The sequence below is a fragment of the Rhagoletis zephyria genome, unplaced genomic scaffold, assembly GCF_001687245.7.
Source record: "Rhagoletis zephyria isolate East Lansing unplaced genomic scaffold, Rhagoletis_zephyria_1.1 Rzeph_scaffold_00367, whole genome shotgun sequence".
NCBI lineage: Eukaryota > Metazoa > Arthropoda > Insecta > Diptera > Tephritidae > Rhagoletis > Rhagoletis zephyria.
Window position 1 is genome coordinate 67,972 of NW_016157451.1, and position 20,655 is coordinate 88,626.

General features: G+C 35.8%; 1 protein-coding gene across 2 annotated transcripts in view; it reads left to right on the forward strand.

Annotated features, from left to right (window-relative positions):
- LOC108359255 (ras-related and estrogen-regulated growth inhibitor-like protein) overlaps positions 1–20,655 on the forward strand; it is a 110,677-nt gene that overhangs the window by 44,190 nt on the left and 45,832 nt on the right. The window contains exon 1 of one of the 2 annotated variants that reach the window (XM_017611012.1): positions 17,076–17,932. The exons of the other annotated variant lie outside the window; for it this stretch is intronic. The gene's annotated coding sequence lies outside the window, so the exon portion shown is untranslated. Of the gene's footprint in view, positions 1–17,075; positions 17,933–20,655 lie in introns of those variants that run through there. 2 annotated transcript variants of the gene reach the window in all.

Consider the following 20,655-nt stretch of genomic DNA (forward strand, 5'->3'; position numbering starts at 1 on the left):
AAAAAATTCATAATTTTGACCAATTCTATAGAAAAACAGTTATTTTATTCCAAAGGTGTACATATTGTGGGTATTGTTATATAGCGTTGGAAAGGTAATTGTATCTAATTTTTTATATGTCTTATTTTCAGGTTTCAGAAAAACTTAGGTCATATATTAAAAATTTAAAAAAACGCTGTTTCGAGTTACTTAATGCTCATTTTAATAGATAAACGAGCGCAGACCCACTAAGCGACCACAAAGCTCTTAAAGAAAAATAAAAAAAATACCCCTTTTTGAAAAAAAACATAAAAGTTATTTTTTATTTAAAAAAAAAATTAAAAAAAATTCATTTTAATTTAAAAACAATAAAATTTGTAAAGACTGAAGAGAAATCTATCGAAAACATTCCTGAAAAAATTTTCTAAATACAATAGGTAATTAGTTATATGGATCCGAAAAAATGGCCGTTTGACCAAAATGTCAAAATTCTAGACCCTCCAACTCGGAGTGTGTTTGACCGATCCCATTGAAATTTTGTGTCATAACTACTATTTTTTAGGACTAACCTTGGTGCAAATTTCATCCCGATCGGAAGACATATATTTCAAAAGTTGGGTCACTTGAGGTGAAATGCCCCAAATGTTAATCTTAATATTGCCAGTACGCACGTGTGTGCACTTTTGCTATTGTAGCTTCAGCAGCAGCCTAATAAGATATAATGCGATGAGAAGCCGAAGACTTTAGAGCCATTTCCAAATTCAGTTTGCAGCTTTATGTATATACGTAGCCATTATTGTACATCATAGTTATGACATCAATACGGGTGGACGTAGCTGGAGTGGCCACTTCGGTCAGCACAGTTTAGTTATTTGCACAGCGATTTTGGTGTGGGGGCGGAGGGGGAGGCGGCGTTGCCTCCCAAACACTTCCTAAACGAAAGGGATGGGCCGCGCTCTATGAAAAGTCACCCTCTCCCCTCAGCTCCCCTCAGCAGGGGGATACACAGTTTGAAACTCTTCCGGCATCTCCACATCACTAAGACTTATCAGGCAAGTGCATTCTTAATGACACAATTTCGAAAGTCAGAAAGTGCTAGTATTGTTTTTGTGTTTGTTTATTTTAATTCATATATACATATACGTCGCCTTTTGCTATCAATTAATAACACTTTTGTCTTCTAATCTAGGTGGTTTCCTCGTCCACTGATATTTTCATGATTATGGAATAAGTATGCGAGTAAAATTTGACACCACCGACACTAAGTGCAATGCCGCAGTAGCCTCCCCCATGGACCTACACGATGGACTTTTCGAGGTGGGCGCCGCTCTGATTATACAGCCGGCACGTTTGATATGTAGCTTAGAAAATGCAGTGGTTTAAAAGTATTTAATGAGGATAAAATAGCATAGTAGTTGTACAATTACATTATTGTTGAGCTAGTCGGTAGGTGGCTATTTAGTTTAGTGCAGCTATTTATTTGTTTTGAATTGCGATGAAAGTTTTTAATACAGTCATTCATATAATGTCGTTTTAGTGAAAGATCGCCCTATCTCGGCAACCGGTTCGAAAACACCCTAAATATCTCAGAATTTGGTTGAAGAACGGTTTGCTTAGATAGGGCGTTCTTCAACCAACTTCTGAGATAATCAGGGTGTTTTCGAACCGGTTGCCGAGATAGGGCGATCTTTCACTAAAACGACATTATATGAATGACTATTAAATCTGCATTAAATAGCGTTTTTTCATTGACATATGCCTGCCAGCCATTGGAAGAGAATTTTATCGCCTATCGCCCGGATTTCACTAAGTAACTTCCGCAATAGAAAATGCTGGCAGGGATGTGAATAAAAAACAAAAAAATAAATATGTAAGTGGCCCTATGAATGTGATTCAAACTCTGAATATAATTTATATATTGGAGAAACATTTGGTTTTATATTAGAATTCTTATGTAGTTCACTAATGTTCCTCGAAGGTTAGAGAACTATGTTAGAATTCGATTAGAAAACACAAGACATTAGAATCCAATTAGTTTTCAACGTTAGAATACAATTACTTATCTAACCTTTTGGTCGATATCGAGAACTAAGTCTCCTTTTTGTAGAGTGCTATAATGAGTGTTATTTAATGAGTTTATTCAATCGTCCTATAACCTTCTACCTTAGTGAAACACATTAGAATTCAAATAGTTTTCTAATCATTCTCTAACCTAAATATCTGTTGGGAACTATCGGCCAGTCCTCGTATGCTTCAAGAATACCATGATAAAAATATTTATAAGCTACAACCGCTGAGAGCCAGCTTTAGAAATTCTGACGTTTGCTAGCATTTTTAAAATTTCTCTCGCCGTCATTTCATTTGTTGGTTTTCAGTTTTACCTTTAAATATTTGTATCATGAAGAATACAATGCTGTAAATAAATGCCATGAGAAATTGTATATAATCAAAACAAGTGCCTTATCAATAAAAAATAGTTTAAGTTTGGGAATTCAAGTTACTGTTTTATTCAATTTACGCTTTTTACTGTATTGATTTTCTACAATAGACTTATTTTGTGATCGGATTCTGAAATACATTCTAGCTCTAAAAAACAGTTCTTTTACTTTTTGACTACAATTTACATGACTACTTAGGTCTAAGTGTTTCTTAAGATAATCTTTACATATATACAATTCACTGCCATTCACCTCATCAAAAACTGCTAGCAGTGCTTTCATATGCTCCATCAACATATCAGTTGGCTTTGAAAGTCCTCCTTCAGAAACATGATTCACCCAAGTATATGACGAATCAGTTTCTGGATTCATGCAGATTTCCGGATTATCTTTTCCAAGTTTGTGGCAGATGTATCCTGCCAAATTCTCCAAACCGTCGATGTTCAGGACTTCTAAATCTTCACTTTGCTCAGATACATCAGTGGAGTTCATCTCAACTGAGACCCGTTGAAACATGTTACCTAAGAATATATAAACATAAACATATGTATAGATAAACGAAATGACTTATTTTTTAATTCAATGTATCTCAGTTAACCTTTATGTTAATCTAAAGACTACATGTAGTTGTTTCAACTGGAAACAGGATGCTAATATATATATTTTTAACTTCCTTCTTTTAGTATGAGATTTTTAACGACAATATTGTTTGCCAGAGCATACATCGTCGCTACCATGCCAAACTAAAAGTGTGGGATTCGACACTTTGTTAAAGACAGTATTCTCTGCTTCTAAGAAAATTAGAAATTCGACGATTTGCCAACTTACTTATTCTAAACGCTTGCGCAAGGTATCAAATAGAAAAAGCATTTTTGCACATTCGATAGTTTGACATGGTAGCGACGACCTATACAAAACAAGACAAGATATATTAGTATTTTGTAAGTTTATTTACCGGTTAGAGATAAATAATTCCCTTCTAAGTCTGGGGTGTCGTCGACCTCAACGTTCCCTCCTTCAGACAATACACCTTCGTTGTGCCCAAGTATGTATGACCGCAGCCTATATTTAAACTCTTGGTGGTCAGGGTGGTCGTGAAGCTCTCCTTTCGACCTAATAATGCCAAAAAAATTTTCCAAAACATCTTGATTTAGGCGATACGTCAATATGTAGTCGATTTTGTATTTATCAGACAAAAGTAATTTCAACGCATTGTTACTTTGAAGGATACCTGAAAATAAAATATTATCGGCCTTATCGGGAATTCCATGTGAACAAATATTCCCAACATTTATAAAGCAAGACAAAAACAAATTTTTCTCAATTTGTTTTTGTTTTGCCTTATAAATTATAGGAACGATTTATTCACATGGGATTGGCGATAAGACTGAATATAATAAAACAAATAAGAAATACATTTAAATTAAAATTCAAACCAATAACCTTTTTGGACAAAAATCTAAGTATTACAATGTAAGTCATATATACATATGTATGTATTATTCTGGGTATTTAAAGCCAAACCATAGGCATGTAGTCGCTCCCTTACTCCTTCTTTGGGCACTCTGACATTCATTATGTCAAACCAGTCATTCGTCTACAAAGTAAATGTTTTAAATGTGTATTTTTAAAAATTAAAATACTCGTTATTACTCACAATTTTAAAAAGTTTAAAGCATTCTTCCCAATTCTCGTCCTCTAATAAGCCCAAACTAGCTGCTCGTGATATGGCTTGAGCAATGGTGTGCGAGAATAATTTTGTAGCTAGTTTAACCTTTTGCCTTTCTGCTCCCGTAACAAGCAAATGATTTTTGAAATTTTGTGGGTGATTGACAGATCACTGGAAGTAAACGCAAAAGTTTGAAAATGATGTCCTTTTTAATTACTTTTCCATTTATGAGGAATCCGTGATCAACAAAATGATTCCTTTGCAGTTTGATTAAATGGGGAACATCAGCAAAAACTACAATTCTGTCCCCTTCATGTGAAAACCTGTAAAAGAAGAAACAAAAGTATTAATATGTATTTTCGGAATTTTAGAACTATGTCTAAATATACCAAGGCTTCTCCATATCCACTTCAAGCTCATTGTATAGTGCTCTGTTACTTCCACCCAAATCGCTAACAATGGCCACAACATCGTATCCACATTTTTTGACTGTTGATAAAATGTGCCAAAGTATATTTTTTGTCATTTTGCAGTCATACTCATAAAATACAGGCTGCTTCCATTTACATATTAAACCTGAAAGAAAATAAAGATTGACATTAATTAGATAAAATGCTGGAATTTTAGATATGTACCTCTCAACATTGCAACTTGGACGTAATTAACAGGAGGTAATGTGGCATCAGATGATCTGTCGTAGCAGAAAGCCCTTCGCAATTTCATCTCATCAAAACTGAGTGCGCAAGTTTTTTGCGCTTGTGTTAACTCAGTTGCTGCCGTCAATAATTTCGTCACGGGCTCTATGATACCTGGAGATATATCAATTTTTTTCGACCACCATTGAAGAGTTCGAACAGCTGGTAAGGGAAAATTATTTCTTTTCAAAAGCTTATATGCTTTTGGACTCGCTGAATACAGCGTAATGGACTTGGCAATGTCCTCCTCTTTCCAGTTCAACCGCTTGTTTCCACTTTTCAATTTTTCAATCTGCGAGTAAGAAACTATGTAGTATTGTGTGTAAAATTATTCATAGAGTAGCGGTACTTACCTGACCTTTAGTGAAAATGCAACCGAGCTTTTCTTCCAAATTTGCACGGTGAAATTCCGAAGTTTTGATACAAATCCTTAGGCGTTTTATCTCTGCCGTCTGCTTAAGGTTATTTTTGTTCAAAGTTGAGATACTCTTCTTTAGTTTTTCTCTACAATGTTCATATAATCATGTACATTACTTAACATTGGTTTCAATTATCCAACTCACATTTTCACTTCCAATTGTTGAATTCTTTCCTCTTTCTCGTCAACGACTTCTTCCAGCATGGGTTGTAGTGCTTCTTCATCATGCTCAGTACACATTTCTTCAACAAAACTAACTGGATTGTTTAACAGGGTTGATACAAGTTGCTTCCTTGAGCGAGACTCAATTCTTTCCTGACGCTCATCAGTCTTCTTTGAGCCCGTTGATAAAATGGTCGGAAACGCACTGGTTAGCAGCTTTGTAGGATTTCTGGAGCATAAACCTAAAATAATATTTGATATGTTTTATAAAATAAAGTCACTACAATACCGTTTCTCTTCTTACCCATTTCAAACTGCAAATTCCTTTCGAAATCTCCTGGTGAAAAGTGAACTTCACATATGCACGCATTTTTTACATTGATTTTGTCTTCCCGACGACAGAAATGAATCCACTTTTTTGCGAGGACTTTGTCCTTAGGAAAATGGAAAAATCTCCATTTATTTTCGCCTTTTTTATACCCGAGCGCACTTGTGAACAAGGGTATATTAATTTTGTTCACATAACGGTTGTTTGTAACAGCCAAAACGAATCGAGATAGATATAGACAATTGGATACATAAATGATCAGGATGAAAAAAGAAATCGATTAAGCCATGTCTGTCTGTCCGTCCGTCTGTCCGTCTGTCCGTGTACACGATGACTCGAGCAAAAATTGAGATATCTCAACGAAATTTGGTATGTAGGTTTCCCTTAATCCAAGGTAGGTTGATATTGAAAATGGGCGAAATCGGACTGTAACCACGCCCACTTCCTATATAACGGTTTCCAGAAATACGAAAACTGCGATATTTTAGTAACTACTGAAGATAATTCACTCAAAATTGATATTTACAATAACTTTTAGACGAAAAATAAGAGTAATATACATTTTTGGAAAATGGGAGTAGCCACGCCCACTTATGGTTACATGTGTATATGTTGGTAACCGCTGCACCAATTTCTTCCAAACTTGGCACAGTTGTTGGTCCTGCTACAGCATCCTAAATGGCCGAAAATTAAAAAAATCGGACAATAACCACGCCCACATCCCATATAACGGTAATTTAAAGAAATACAAAATCTTCGATAAATCAGTAAATATTGAAGCTAATTTATTCAAAATTGATGCTTGCAACAATTCTTTACCAAGAAATACGTTTATGATAAAATTTTGGAAAATGGGCGTGGCACCGCCCACTTATGATCACATATATGTATATCGGTAACCGTTCTACCAATTTGTACCAAACTCGGTGTGGTTATTGTGCTTGCCACATATAAGCAAAACGTTGAAAATTATTTAAATCGGACTAAAATTACGGTCGCTTTTCATATAACGGTATATTTCAGATATGCTTGAAACTTCAATATTTCGAAATTTAAGGACGCTAATTTACTCAAAATTGATACACCCCGACTTACCATCTAGCGGTAGGTTTCGGAAAGGTGATAAAACATATATTTAATACTTGCGCCGGGTATTTAATGTTCGGCTCCGCCCGAACTTAGACTTTTTTACTTGTTATTATTGTTATTATCACAACCGTATACTGAGCAACGCATTTTAACAAATTTTTCTTTTGAATAATACAACCGAAAAGCGCGGGCGAATTTCAGGTGTCAACCGTGACGTCTTCAAAACAGCTGATTGCAAGCAGACATGCGCATTGCCTAATCTTTTTCTCTATCATTCTTGATAATTAAGCACTTGATGAGTGTTTAATTCCTTTCCACTTTTTTTTCTTTCATTCAGCTGTCTTTGAAAAACAACTGACAGCTGGCAATGCTGCACATGATTCCGCAAGGGTTGCAGCATGTAGATTTTTCGTTTTCCGTAACGTAGCTACGAATTGCGAGTTACGAAAATTTGAGTTCTAGAATAAGGGTGTTAGATTCCTCCAGCGAAAGCAAAGGCTCGGATGTAGAATCAGGAGACATTAAAAAATGTGAAATAAAAGCTCAATTGAAGGCCTATCTTAAAAAAAACGAGCTCATCTCGGTGACAGTCCTCTCTATTGGTGGAAAACTAAACTTAAATACGACAAATTGACAGATCTGGCCCGCAAATATTTGAGCGCTCCACCCGCCAGCGTTTCAAATGAGCAACTGCTCAGTGCAGCCGGCCTTACATACGAGCCTATAACAAATCGCCTCAAGGGAGAAAAAACAGCGAAATTACTTTTTTTGAAATATAATATGTACCAGGGTTGAAAAATGGAAATTTCAGATTGTGCCTAATATCATAAAATAATTGCACCTTAATGAGACTGATTGTACTTAGAAAAAGTGACATCACTCGTTTGTAGTTTTTTTTTTATTAATTTTGCTTAAAATATAAATACAAAATACACTATTTTTTTTTGTAACTGAGCTTATATCTATATAGACTATACGTAGTCTAACGGGAATCGGAGAAGCTTTTTTCTGTCTAACTTTGACTACCAAAAAATATTGGCGAAAAATACAAAAGAAGACACTTTGCGAAGTTTACTTTTTTATCCAGCTTTTTATAAAACAACAGGAAAAGTCTGCTAATTTATCCCTTTAATAGGTGTAGAAAATAATGGGAATTTTCGCAAGTTAGAGCTGGAAAACTATCGATGGTCGTGGCCATCGATAGTTTCGATAGTCGATAGTCACAGCCATCGATAGTATCGATACTATCGAAAATGTCGACACTACACGACACGATAGTACTATCGATAGTTTTGATTAAAAAGGTCCAAAAATTTAACAAAACAACTTTTATTGAAAATGAGATCAGAATTGCTAAAATATGGCCATATTTTAGCAATTCTGATCTCATTTTCAATAAAAGTTGTTTTGTTAAATTTTTGGACCTTTTTAATCAAAACTATCGATAGTACTATCGATAGTTTTGATTAAAAAGGTCCAAAAATTTAACAAAACAACTTTTATTGAAAATGAGATCAGAATTGCTAAAATATGGCCATATTTTTGTTAAGGGACAAAAGTTTATCAACGATTTTTGGCTTCAAGCAGCATCTGCGCTCTGAAATTATTTGCCTTGCTTTGCTAAATGTCCCCTCCGATTTACAAGATGAAATAGGTACCGCCGGCTTTTACTCTTTCTGAATAATGTATGTATGTATGAGTGAAAACTATCGATAGTGCTTACAAAACCATCGATGTTTTCGATAGTCAGAAACCATCGATACTATCAATAGTGCCATCGATAGTTTTCCAGCTCTACCGCAAGTAACTTCGAAAGCATTTTAAATATATTTCCAAAAATCAAAAAGGGAATATGGGTCCAATAGCTATTGCCTCAACTACAGAAAATGTGAAATTTGAAGAAATCCCAGACATAAAAGTAATAGAAAATTTAAAAATGTTATCATATGCGGGAATCTTTAGCTTCTTTCAATAGATTAATAAATGCGTTCCAATAATTACAAAGGTAGAGGGTGTGTAGATTTCACACACATCTTATGGAAGAAATTAGTTCAAATTTCTAATATGAAAAATATAACAAGAATTACGAATTTGAGGATAGCTAAGTAAAGTGTTAATTTTTCGTAGGGGCTTTTCTAAATGCAATGTAAAATGTTTAAGAGAATAAATAATAGGGGTATTCTCGCAGTCTTGCAAATCCCTTGCACGGTGCCCGGTTTGCAAAGCTGTCCCATATGAAAACCGGTTTTTACCGTGCAATCTGTGCGCCGTTAAATTGCTTTGCAAGACTCAGAGAATACCCCTAATATGATTATGTTAATTTCTTACTTTTGACCACTTTGGAGTGCAATGGGGTATAGTCATTGCGCTGGGTATGCAGTTACAGTTGCATGGCTATACTCAATCCCGACTCTTGCGTCCTCGTTCGCGCACTCTGGGCAACGTGAGCAACCCATGTGCGAGATGCGGTAACCAATCCGAGTGGAGCCTTGGGTCACGGCAGAAAGAGAGGGAGCTTCGGTGGGGCCACTCTGACTTATTCGGTTTAAGGGCTCACTGAAGTCTGCAGCGTCTGTTCACCAGTAGGTGCGGCTGCAAGCGGGTGTCTGCTTGGAGCAAGCGGCTCGCTATATAAACGTGTATTTGGTTGCGAAACCACCCCCGTCCCAGCAATGGGTTGTGCGCTGGGCTTGGGACCCGCCACGTAAAAACCACTTCCAGTGAAGAAGCAAGGCAAAGCCTCGGATGAGACCCCCCCTTATGATGACGACCACGGCAAACGTTTAAAGGACTACGATTTGAGGGCATGCACCTGGAATGTCCGGACCCTTAATGGGGAAGGTGCCTCTGCCCGGCTGGTTGATGTCCTCGTAAGGACAAAAGCTGACATCACCGCCATCCAAGAAATGCGTTGGACGGGGCAAGGCAAGCAATGTCTGGGGCCTTGCGACGTCTACTACAGCTGCCATGTAAAGGAGCGCAAATTCGGAGTTGGATTTGTGGTGGGAGAGAGACTCCGTCGCCGAGTACTGTCGTTCACCCCGGTGGACGAGCGTCTAGCCACAATCCGCGTCAAAGCGAGATTCTTCAACATCTCGCTCATCTGCGCCCATGCCCCGACGGAAGAGAAGGATGAGGCATCCAAGGATCTCTTCTATGAGCGCTTGGAGCGCACGTACGAGCGCTGCCCCCGTCATGATATCAAAATCGTGCTTGGCGACTTCAATGCCAGGGTGGGCAAAGAAGGGATCTTTGGAACCACCGTCGGAAAATTCAGCCTCCACGACGAAACGTCCGACAACGGATTGAGGCTGATCGACTTCGCCGGGGCCCGAAACATGGTAGTATGCAGTACTAGGTTCAAGCATAAAAAGATCCATCAAGCTACCTGGCTGTCTCCGGATCGAAAAACGAGAAACCAAATCGATCATGTTGTGATAGACGGAAGGCACGCTTCCAGTGTTTTAGACGTACGCACACTCCGAGGCCCAAACATCGACTCGGACCACTATCTGGTTGCAGCCAAGATACGCACCCGCCTCTGTGCAGCAAAAAATGTGCGCCCAAATATGCAAGGAAAGCTTAACGTCGAAAAGCTGCAATCACAACAGACAGCCAGCGCTTTCGCTACTCGACTCTCACACCTGCTCTCAGAGAGCACTCTTCAACAAACCGACATATGCGAGCAGTGGAACCACATTTCCCGCTCATTAAGTACCGCCGCCGAAGAAGTAGTCGGATTTCAGCGAGCCCGAAAGAACAACTGGTACGATGAGGAGTGTCAGGAAGCTGCAGAGAAAAAAGATGCCGCCTACAGGGCCACGCTGCGATCGGGCGCAACGCGCGCTATGTGGGACCGCTATAGGGATCTGAAGAGGGAAGCGAGACGTATTTGCCGCAATAAGAAGAGAGAGGCAGAAATACGTGAGTGCGAAGAGCTTGAAATGCTGGCCGACAGGAGGAATGCCCGAAAATTTTACCAGAGAGTTAGGCGACTTACGGAAGGTTTAAAGACCGGGGCGCACTCCTGTAAGAACAATAATGGCGACCTAGTAACTGATGTCCAGAGCGTACTTAAATTATGGAGGGAACACTTTTCCGCCCTACTAAATGGTAGCAGCACGGAAAGTTGTGGAGAAGAAGAACCCGAGCCCGCAGTCGATGATGACGGAGTCGACGTTCCACCGCCTGACTATGACGAGGTACGTATAGCAATAACGCGGCTGAAAAACAACAAAGCCGCTGGAGCTGACAGCCTGCCAGCTGAGCTATTCAAGTACGGCGGCGAGGAGTTGATAAGGTGCATGCATCAACTCTTGTGCAGAATATGGTCAGATGAACGCATGCCCGACGACTGGAATTTAAGTGTGCTCTGCCCAATCCACAAGAAAGGTGACCCCGCCATTCGCGCCAACTACCGCGGGATCAGCCTTCTAAGCATAGGTTACAAGGTCTTATCGAGCGTATTGTGCGAAAGACTGAAGCCCACCGTCAATGAACTGATTGGGCCTTATCAGTGTGGCTTTAGACCTGGCAAATCCACCATAGACCAGGTATTCACAATACGCCAAATCTTGGAAAAGACCCGCGAGAAAAGGATCGACACTCACCACCTATTTGTCGACTTTAAAGCCGCTTTTGACAGCACTAAAAGGAGTTGCCTATACGCCGCTATGTCTGAATTTGGCATCCCCTCAAAACTCATACGGCTGTGTAAAATGACGTTGAGCAATACCACCAGCTCCGTCAGAATTGGAAAAGACCTCTCCGAGCCGTTCGCCACAAAACGGGGTTTCAGACAGGGCGACTCCCTTTCATGTGACTTCTTTAATCTGATGTTGGAGAAGATAATAAGAGCTGCAGAACTGAACCGCTCAGGAACAATTTACTACAAGAGCGTGCAATTGCTGGCTTATGCCGATGACATCGACATCATCGGTAACAAAAACCGCGAAGTCTGTTCTGCCTTTTCCAAGTTGGATAGGGAAGCAAAGCGCATGGGTCTGGTGGTAAACGAGGACAAGACGAAGTATCTCCTGTCATCAAACAAACAGTCAGCACATTCGCGCCTTGGCACCCACGTCACTGTTGACAGTTACAATTTCGAGAAAGTAGAGAATTTCGTTTACTTGGGAACCAGCATTAACACCGATAATAATGTCAGCATTGAAATCCAACGTAGAATCACTCTTGCCAACAAGTGCTACTTTGGACTGAGTAGGCAATTCAGGAGTAAAGTCCTCTCTCGACGTACGAAAACCACGCTCTATAAGTCACTCATCATGCCCGTGCTGGTATATGGCGCAGAAGCATGGACAATGACAACATCCGATGAGGCGGCTCTTGGAGTGTTTGAGAGAAAGATTTTGCGGAAGATTTACGGGCCTTTACGCGTTGGCGACGGCGAGTACCGCAGACGATGGAACGATGAGCTGTATGAGCTTTACAACGATATGGACATAGTGCAGCGAATTAAAATACAGCGGCTCCGCTGGCTTGGTCATGTCGTTCGAATGGACACCGACGCTCCAGCTCTGAAAGTATTCAACTCGGAACCCGCTGGTGGTAGCAGAGGAAGAGGGAGGCCCGCACTGCGATGGAAAGATCAGGTGGAGAAGGGCTTGGCTTCACTTGGCGTTTCCAATTGGCGTCAGTTGGCACAGAGGAGAATCGACTGGCGTGCTTTGCTGAACTCGGCCAAAATCGCTTAAGCGGTTACAGCGCCAAAAAAGAAGAAGAAGAAGACCACTTTAGAATTGTTTATTTTTCAAACGTTATTTTGAAAACGAAGCTTCTCCCATGCCAACAAGTAAATATATTAGCACGGTGAAAGCAAAAAATACTAAAAATGCATTTGATGAAAAGATGATTGTACCTAAAATCTAGTGATTGTACCTAATGTACCTTTAGGTCAGAAAACTTCGGAAAAAGGTACAATTGTACCTACTTTTTCATCCCTGATGTGTACCTTTTAAGCACTCGTTCAATATTCTAATAATTTACAAAATTTTTAAGTGATAAAAACGATGACTTAAGTTAATTATAGTTTTTTTAATGTTATTCCTAACGAATGCGAAATTCGTATTCAAAAATGTGACATTCGAAACATCCCTAGTACCAGTGTTGGCAAAATGTTAATCTGATCAAGGACTAAAAATTAACGACTTAAATGTTAATCGCGATTAACGATGAAAATTAATTAATCGTAATCATCTGTACGATTAATGATTAGATTTTTTTGATCGTTAATCGTCGGTTGTGATTACGATTAATTAATTTTAATCATTAATCGTTAATCCAATTAAAAAGAAAATCTGATAAAGTGATCTAGTTTGTCTGAATTTGAAAGACTTATAAAAACATATAATATATACAAAAAGAAATAATTATTGTTATTAGTATTACATAAACTGGGAATTTTTACAAACCATCGCACACGTGCAGGGGGATATTAAAACATAGTTTACGTAAGGTCTGCTGGAATAGATTCTAATAAAAACGCACACAAAATTGCTTAGATTGATGAGGAAAACCGACTTAGCCATACCCGATTAACTGGCCTTGTGCGCACAGGAAAATTCCAGCATAAATTAATTAATCACCAAACCTACTTAATTAAATTAAGGATTAATGATTACAAATTAATTTTTTTAATTGCGGTTATGATTAGCTGTTTAATCAGATTAAAATTAATCATGATTAACTGTAATCGGATTGAATTTAATCGAATTAACTAATTGATTAAAAAATCAATCGATTAGTGCAAACACTGCCTAGTACATACATATAGTGGTCCATAAAATAAAATAATTGCGATATTTTGGCCGGTTTTGGCATTTGGCATTTGTCTTTTGTTTATTTAATGTTTATTATTTTTTTATAAAAGTCTAGCTGGTATACAACAAACACCATGTAAATTCTGATTGCAAACTTTCTACAAAAATTAGAAAAATTCTGCTTATTATCACCAAAACGTCAAACTTTGTAAATCAGAATGCAGTTTTTAGGCCATTTAATTCTAGTATAACGAAGTGCAAGTTTCAAGCTGCTATAAGATCTCGTTAATTTTTAGCAATTTTTTTTGCGGCAGTGTCCTCCATATAAAAGAAAATTGTCAAACATTCTTTTGTATGGAAAAAACGTGAAACACCTTCAACCCAAAGATTAATTTTTGTGAGCTGTCTGCAAATGTTTTTTGATGTTGGCTGTTGTCTGTCGCTTCACCCAAGGCGAATTTATACAAGGTGGTGTTGATGATGAATTTAGATTTTCGCCGCGGTACTTCTTAATGTCAAAATGATGTTATTACATATACTTAAAAACTCTTCACTTGATCTATAAACAGTATAGCAAACACAATTCTCTCACAAGCACCTAACAAGTATGTATGTAAAAGGTTGGAGATTCGGAGCGAATACGTTCCACTTTTGGATCGTAAATGTCTTCTTCTTTGTGCACGAAACAGCCCGGACTTTTTTTCCGGGCACAAATGTGCAAAAGGGCAATTTGAAATAACAGCTGTTGTTGCTTAAATCCGAAAGCAAATTTTATAAAAACAAAAGTGGAAAACATCATAGAATTTTGAGAAAATGTAGTTATTTGGTAATTTTATTAGCCATATAAGATAAATACATGTAAAATCATTGTTTACAGCTGATATGTTGATTCCGGGCACGAAATGTGGTTTTTTGCGTTCCTCACGCTCTGGGCACTTTTGGCGCGTCTTGGCACATTTTTGACACTTGTGAGAGAGTAACTTATTTTTACGCTCTATTTACCGGAGCAGCCCGGAAAGCGTGGGGAACGAAGCTATTTAGTAGCATAGATTCGATGATTGCATCAAAGATTGATGAGTTCGACCGAAAAAGTCATCCAAGGGAAAACTTAAGTTGAGAGTTTGAGATGCTAGAACGTTATTTATTCAATAAATTAAACCATAGGATTTTTGAAAAGTGCACAAAATCTGTTATCGTATCCAACTTTATTGTACGTAATTGTCTATATGGGCTTTGTATCCGGTTTTGTACAATTTGATTAATTAAGCACTAGGTGTTGTAAGTCGTCTAAGCAGTTTTTTAAATATCATACCCTTGCAAAATATGATTCAGCATACAAAGCCGTAAAGGTTTATAATCGATTTGCGAAATGTCAAAAGACGCCATCGTCTTTTCAATCAATTAAAAAAATCAAATCGATTGTTTAACTAACTATTGTTTTCATAGTTTATTTTTCATTTATAGAAAATTCCAGTTTTTTTTTTACTAACGACTATCGCTCACTGTGATGACTGCCAACATTTGTTGTACTAAAGCAGAGCCCTAACATAACTGCTGTGTCACAAATTGTCATTTATTTCCGGTTATAAAAAATAAATCACTCACAATAACTTTTATAACAAGTTTTTGGCTTATCTGCATTGGTTAGGCTTATATTTGATGTGTTTTTTTTTAATTTCGAATTGACCTTTTGTTTTACTTTTTTGTTTTAATTAAATTTACTAACTCACCTTTTCAACAAAAAAAAATGCATAAATATCTTCGGTTGGCCTTTACTTTCGTTAGCGATTCCATTTCTCACAGTCATTAACAGTAAGCTCCCTCGCATAAAACGCTTTCACAGTGATATATCACAAAAAGTAAAAAATTAATTGTTAATTATAGAAAAAGTTACTATGTGTTTAATGTGGACCAGCTATTTTCGGTCTCTGACTAAAGGTAATAAACAAAAACTTTACCTAGATCTCCTCATTTACAGACGATAAGAAAAGTCTACAACTTTCATCTGGTGAAACCAAATGGTTCTTTTCATTTTGTTTCCTCCGGAATACTTATCCACGTTTGCAAAGAAATCCCCATTTTTATAGTACTGCAATAAATAAAATAATTTATCTGTGCAAATATGTGTGTATGGATAAGGTATAAAATTATTTGCAAGCAATATGCAGTATGCCTGATTAGATTGTACGCTGAAAGCTTAAGACATTCAAAGTAAAAATTTAAGAAAAGGAATAGGATAGAAAATATTAGATATGTATGTACGAAAATATTCTCGTTATCAATATATTTACTTAGTAGTATGTGAATACATTTTACGAAAATTGTCTGATACCAACACTAAGGGCCAATTTCACAATGCGTAGTTAACTCAGAATCGGCAGTTAACTACAGATTTTTGTACTGAAAATCTCTAGTTAACTGCCGATTCTGAGTTAACTACGCATTGTGAAATTGGCCCTTAATGTTAAAAACAGGAAGCACATTAAAAGGGTTAGCATTAAATTCCGCGGAAAAAGTTTCAAACAATTCACCTGACTTCTTTTCCACCTGTGCAGTGAAAATGCACTTACTATGTCAGCTGCTAGTTCTTTATCGGTACAATATACACACATATCCATATGTACATAATTGTGTATACATACATACATATAAAGGTTTGCAAGTGTAGATGATTTGGGAAATTCTTGTAGGAAGAAATGCGCCTGCGCTTAGAGAGTTGACGGGAAATATAAAAAAGTGAATGACTAAGAGACCTGACGAATGGTATTGCTGTATATGAAAGCACCCTACTTAATGTGTTCAGAATTAGTTTGCACTCAACTGAAATATTTAAAAACTTATTTTATAATACATATTTGATACCGAGGATTGCCAAGGTTAATACATATTTACATTTCCAAAATATTTTTTTTTAATATTTACTAAATACTCGTATCTATATTTTGAGTTGAAGGGGACTGAAAAATTCTAAAAGAAACGACTTCAACCTACTTGCAACTACTGCTGTATTTACCTTTTCATATTTCTGTAGAGATCAGTTTACATTAAAATAAGTAGTTTCGGTACTTATGGGCGAAACATCGTACCTCTAGAACCAGCATAACTAAAAAATATGATAAAATTATGAAAAAAATTAAATTTGGTACCTGTTATATTGTTAGATGACCACTCTCATCCGATTCAATGAAAACTTTTGAAATTATATCAAATATTTGATAGACAAACTAAAATTCGTTTCGTTTCAAATCAGGATTTGACTTTTGCGCAATATTACATATTTATAGGCGCTCTACTTCTATAAATTCACGGTGAAAATATTTCAGTTTCTATATACATATGTTCTTATATACTGAGATTCTTCGACATTTCGATTTCATTTGTAAAAAATTTTACTCTCATATACTCTTACATCCTATAAATTTACAAATTATATTTAAAACTAGTGACAAGTATTTAATTTGGTAAAAAAGAGAGATAAAACTGACAAACCGAGTTAAAAAAAAAAATAATATAAAACCTTGTTAAGCCTTCATACGAACCTGTTTTGCCACTCAATCTGCCTTATTCAAATTTTCCTTACTCACTTCACATACATGCGTATGCCCGATACTTTAATCTGAATGAAAAATTTCCCATGCCCTGCAGATTCTCACAATATTTTCCCTAAAACATTCTGTATATTTAGCGCAACAAATGCCGGTGTCTCGTCAGTTTTATATGAGATATCGTCGGAATAGGTTCCTTGTAAAGCAGAGAAACCGAACAAAAACAAAGATTATCGCTAAAGTTAATATAAAGTAAACAAAGAATCAAAAAGATAATTCATACTCTTAGTTACTCACGTGAGATCAAAAAACGTAAATCTTTAGATTTTTCATAAAAGTTTCAGACGCGCAAAAGGGGAAAAGCTTATTCAGATTGTCTACGAGACAGTCGATCGATTGATATTTTTTGTAAAAAAATAAGTTTTACCTACATACATATATGTATTGTGGTCTTATCGGGACTTTCAAATGAAAAGTGAAAGTGCCAACCGAAAAAGGTTCTAACACAAAGCGTCGAACAAAAGTTATTTATCTAAGCCAGTAACTAAGTGAACAACTAAGTGCGCTTTAGCAAGCAAAATGATCTGATAGCAACTAAAAATAATTCTGATGGATAAACAGATAAAAGTTTAGAAATAAACAACAACAATACAATTACATACATACTTTAAATTAAATACATAAAGTGCGCACAGTAGTGCGTATTATCGGACGTAAAGTAAAAACAATTTCAATAACTAAAGTAAAGAGTGAGTGAAAAATTCGCTGTGAGCAAAAGGATTTGACATCTTTTGTCTGGGACCTGTATAAAAAAAGGGTATAAAAATATACAGGTAAGTAATTAATTCAAAAAATCAGCACACATACGTTTACTTTTACACAGAAAGGCCCTAGCTCATTACAAGCTTTTATTAAGTTTCAACTTTTCTTCTTCACTTTATTAAATTTTTTGTAATTATATGTTTTCTATCGAAATTCAGCTTTGAACAGCAAATGGTAGAATACTCTTTAAAGATCTACATATTCGAATTTAAAAACAACTACTACTTCAAATAATAAATTTTTGTTATTATTAAAAACCAGTATATGGACGAAACTGCAAAAAACTTAAAATGTTAGGTGATAGTCCTGTCAGGTTAGCTCAATTATAAAGGAAAAGCTTACAATAATCCCAGGTGTGCAAAAAATTTATTTAAGGTCAAAGGTGCCATAGATCGCTTTCTGCTTTTTTCAGCCAAACGGTAAGGTTCATCATAAAAATAGGAAAGTGGAAATCGTGCAGTTATCTATAAAACGGTTATGTACTGATTCCATATAAATAAAATTCATAACTTTGTATGGAAACTTTTTGTATGTATTATTACTTAAGTGCTCATAACTTCTACTTTAATTATTCTATTTAGATAAGCATGGTCTTATTATATTTATAAAAGATCATGTTTTGATGTCCAAGAATCCGGAAGTTAACAAGTTCTTTCATGTTGATATTTGTATCAAAAGTAAATTTTATTTGGACTTATTTTTAGAATAATTCAAAATTTTATGTAAATCTTCTAAACTACTAATCCGGTTGCAAAGTGTTGTTTACATAGATTATAGCAAATTTAGTAAGCTTCGCTATCGTAAAAATCATTTTGAGATTAGCCAGCTGTACCCAAAAAAAGCAGTTAAGTGGGTGCACTCTTTTTGACTATATCTTAAAAACTGTTATATTTTCGTTTATTTTACCTATGTATTCGAATACAACTGAAAATTGTACATGAAAAATTATAGTCAAGTGCCACAGGTAGGATTTCTTGTAAACTCAATTAGATTAATAGTTTTCTCTAATTACTTCTAATTCACACCGCTTTAAATACTTCCAACGATGCTATTTTATTTCATACATTATTTAGTTAAACAATATACTGCCTCATGAGTGGAGTGGAAATTGTGCATGTTAAGTAGTACAAAATTTTTTAATCGCTATATCTCAGAAATTGTTTTTGTAGAAAATTGCATGACCTACACTTTTGTCTAACATATTTTATGATAAAAATTACCGTTTGGCTGAAAAATGCAAAAAATTCATATATATGATCTTTGACCATAAATAAATTTTTTTGCAGATGTGGGATCAATGGGAACATTTAATTTATATTGGTGTTCGCAACATTCGTGCCAAATTTCAGCTTTATGCGAGTTATTGCAACCTTGAATGTCTAACTTGACTTTATGTTATTCGGATTTTCAAAGTATTTTGAATCAGTGTATAAAGAAATTCTTTAGTTAGTATCTTATAAGAGAAGACGTGCGTGGCAATGTACATATATTCATCTACAAAAGAGAGTTATTGAATAGAATCAACCAAAACAAATAATTCAGGGCTATCACAGAATCCATCGTAGCTTCAATTTTCGCGAAATCTACGAAAGTGCTATCACAGAATCCATCGGGGCTTCAATTTTCGTAAATTCGAAATTCGTACAAAAAATTCATATATACGATCTTTGACCATAAATAAATTTTTTTGCAGATGTGGGATCAATGGGAACATTTAATTTATATTGGTGTTCGCAACATTCGTGCCAAATTTCAGCTTTATGCGAATTATTGCAACCTTGAATGTCAAACTTGACTTTATGTTATTCGGATTTTCAAAGTATTTTGAATCAGTGTATAAAGAAATTGTTTAGTTAGTATCTTATAAGAGAAGACGTGCGTGGCAATGTACATATATTCATCTACAAAAGAGAGTTATTGAATAGAATCAACCAAAACAAATAATTCAGGGCTATCACAGAATCCATCGTAGCTTCAATTTTCGCGAAATCTACGAAAGTGCTATCACAGAATCCATCGGGGCTTCAATTTTCGTAAATTCGAAATTCGTACAGTGCCTTCATTGAATCCGTTCGTAATGAAGTTCCGTACAGATACTCTACGACAAGTTTATGCTGTCAGAACAAAATTTAAAATAACTGAGTCTTAAAAATAATGGAAAAGAGCTGCATAATTGTTAATAATATATATTTGTTATACTCCAAATTTGTTATAGTATATAATTCCATATATTTGTGTAAAAGTAGACGTAAAATATCAATGCCATACACACATGCATACGTATGTAGATACATACATTCATCTGCTGGACACTTTCATGAATGAATATTTATTATGAAGCGAGGAACTAATATTTTAACAACAATTTATTAGGAAAGAAACCTAATTACTTTAATATCATAAAAATTAGTTTAAAAAAATATTTAAATTACTTAAAAAAAATAATATTTTTCTCTTTCAAGGAGTAATATCTAAACTAAAAAAAAATAAATATTAAAACAAGTAATTTTTTATCAAAAAACCAAACCGACTTCAATTCTCATATAAAAAAATTAATATATATACACTTAGGTCTCTTTTTATGCGGCTTTTTTTATGAAGATTTGAATTTATGCGGTTTTTCAAACCATTTTTTCGCTGTAGCGATTTTTCTTTTTTGAGAGTTTTTCTTACTTTTTTGTCAGTGAGTAAGAGGCAATGCTTCTGATAAATAGTTTGTCTTTGTATTCTTACA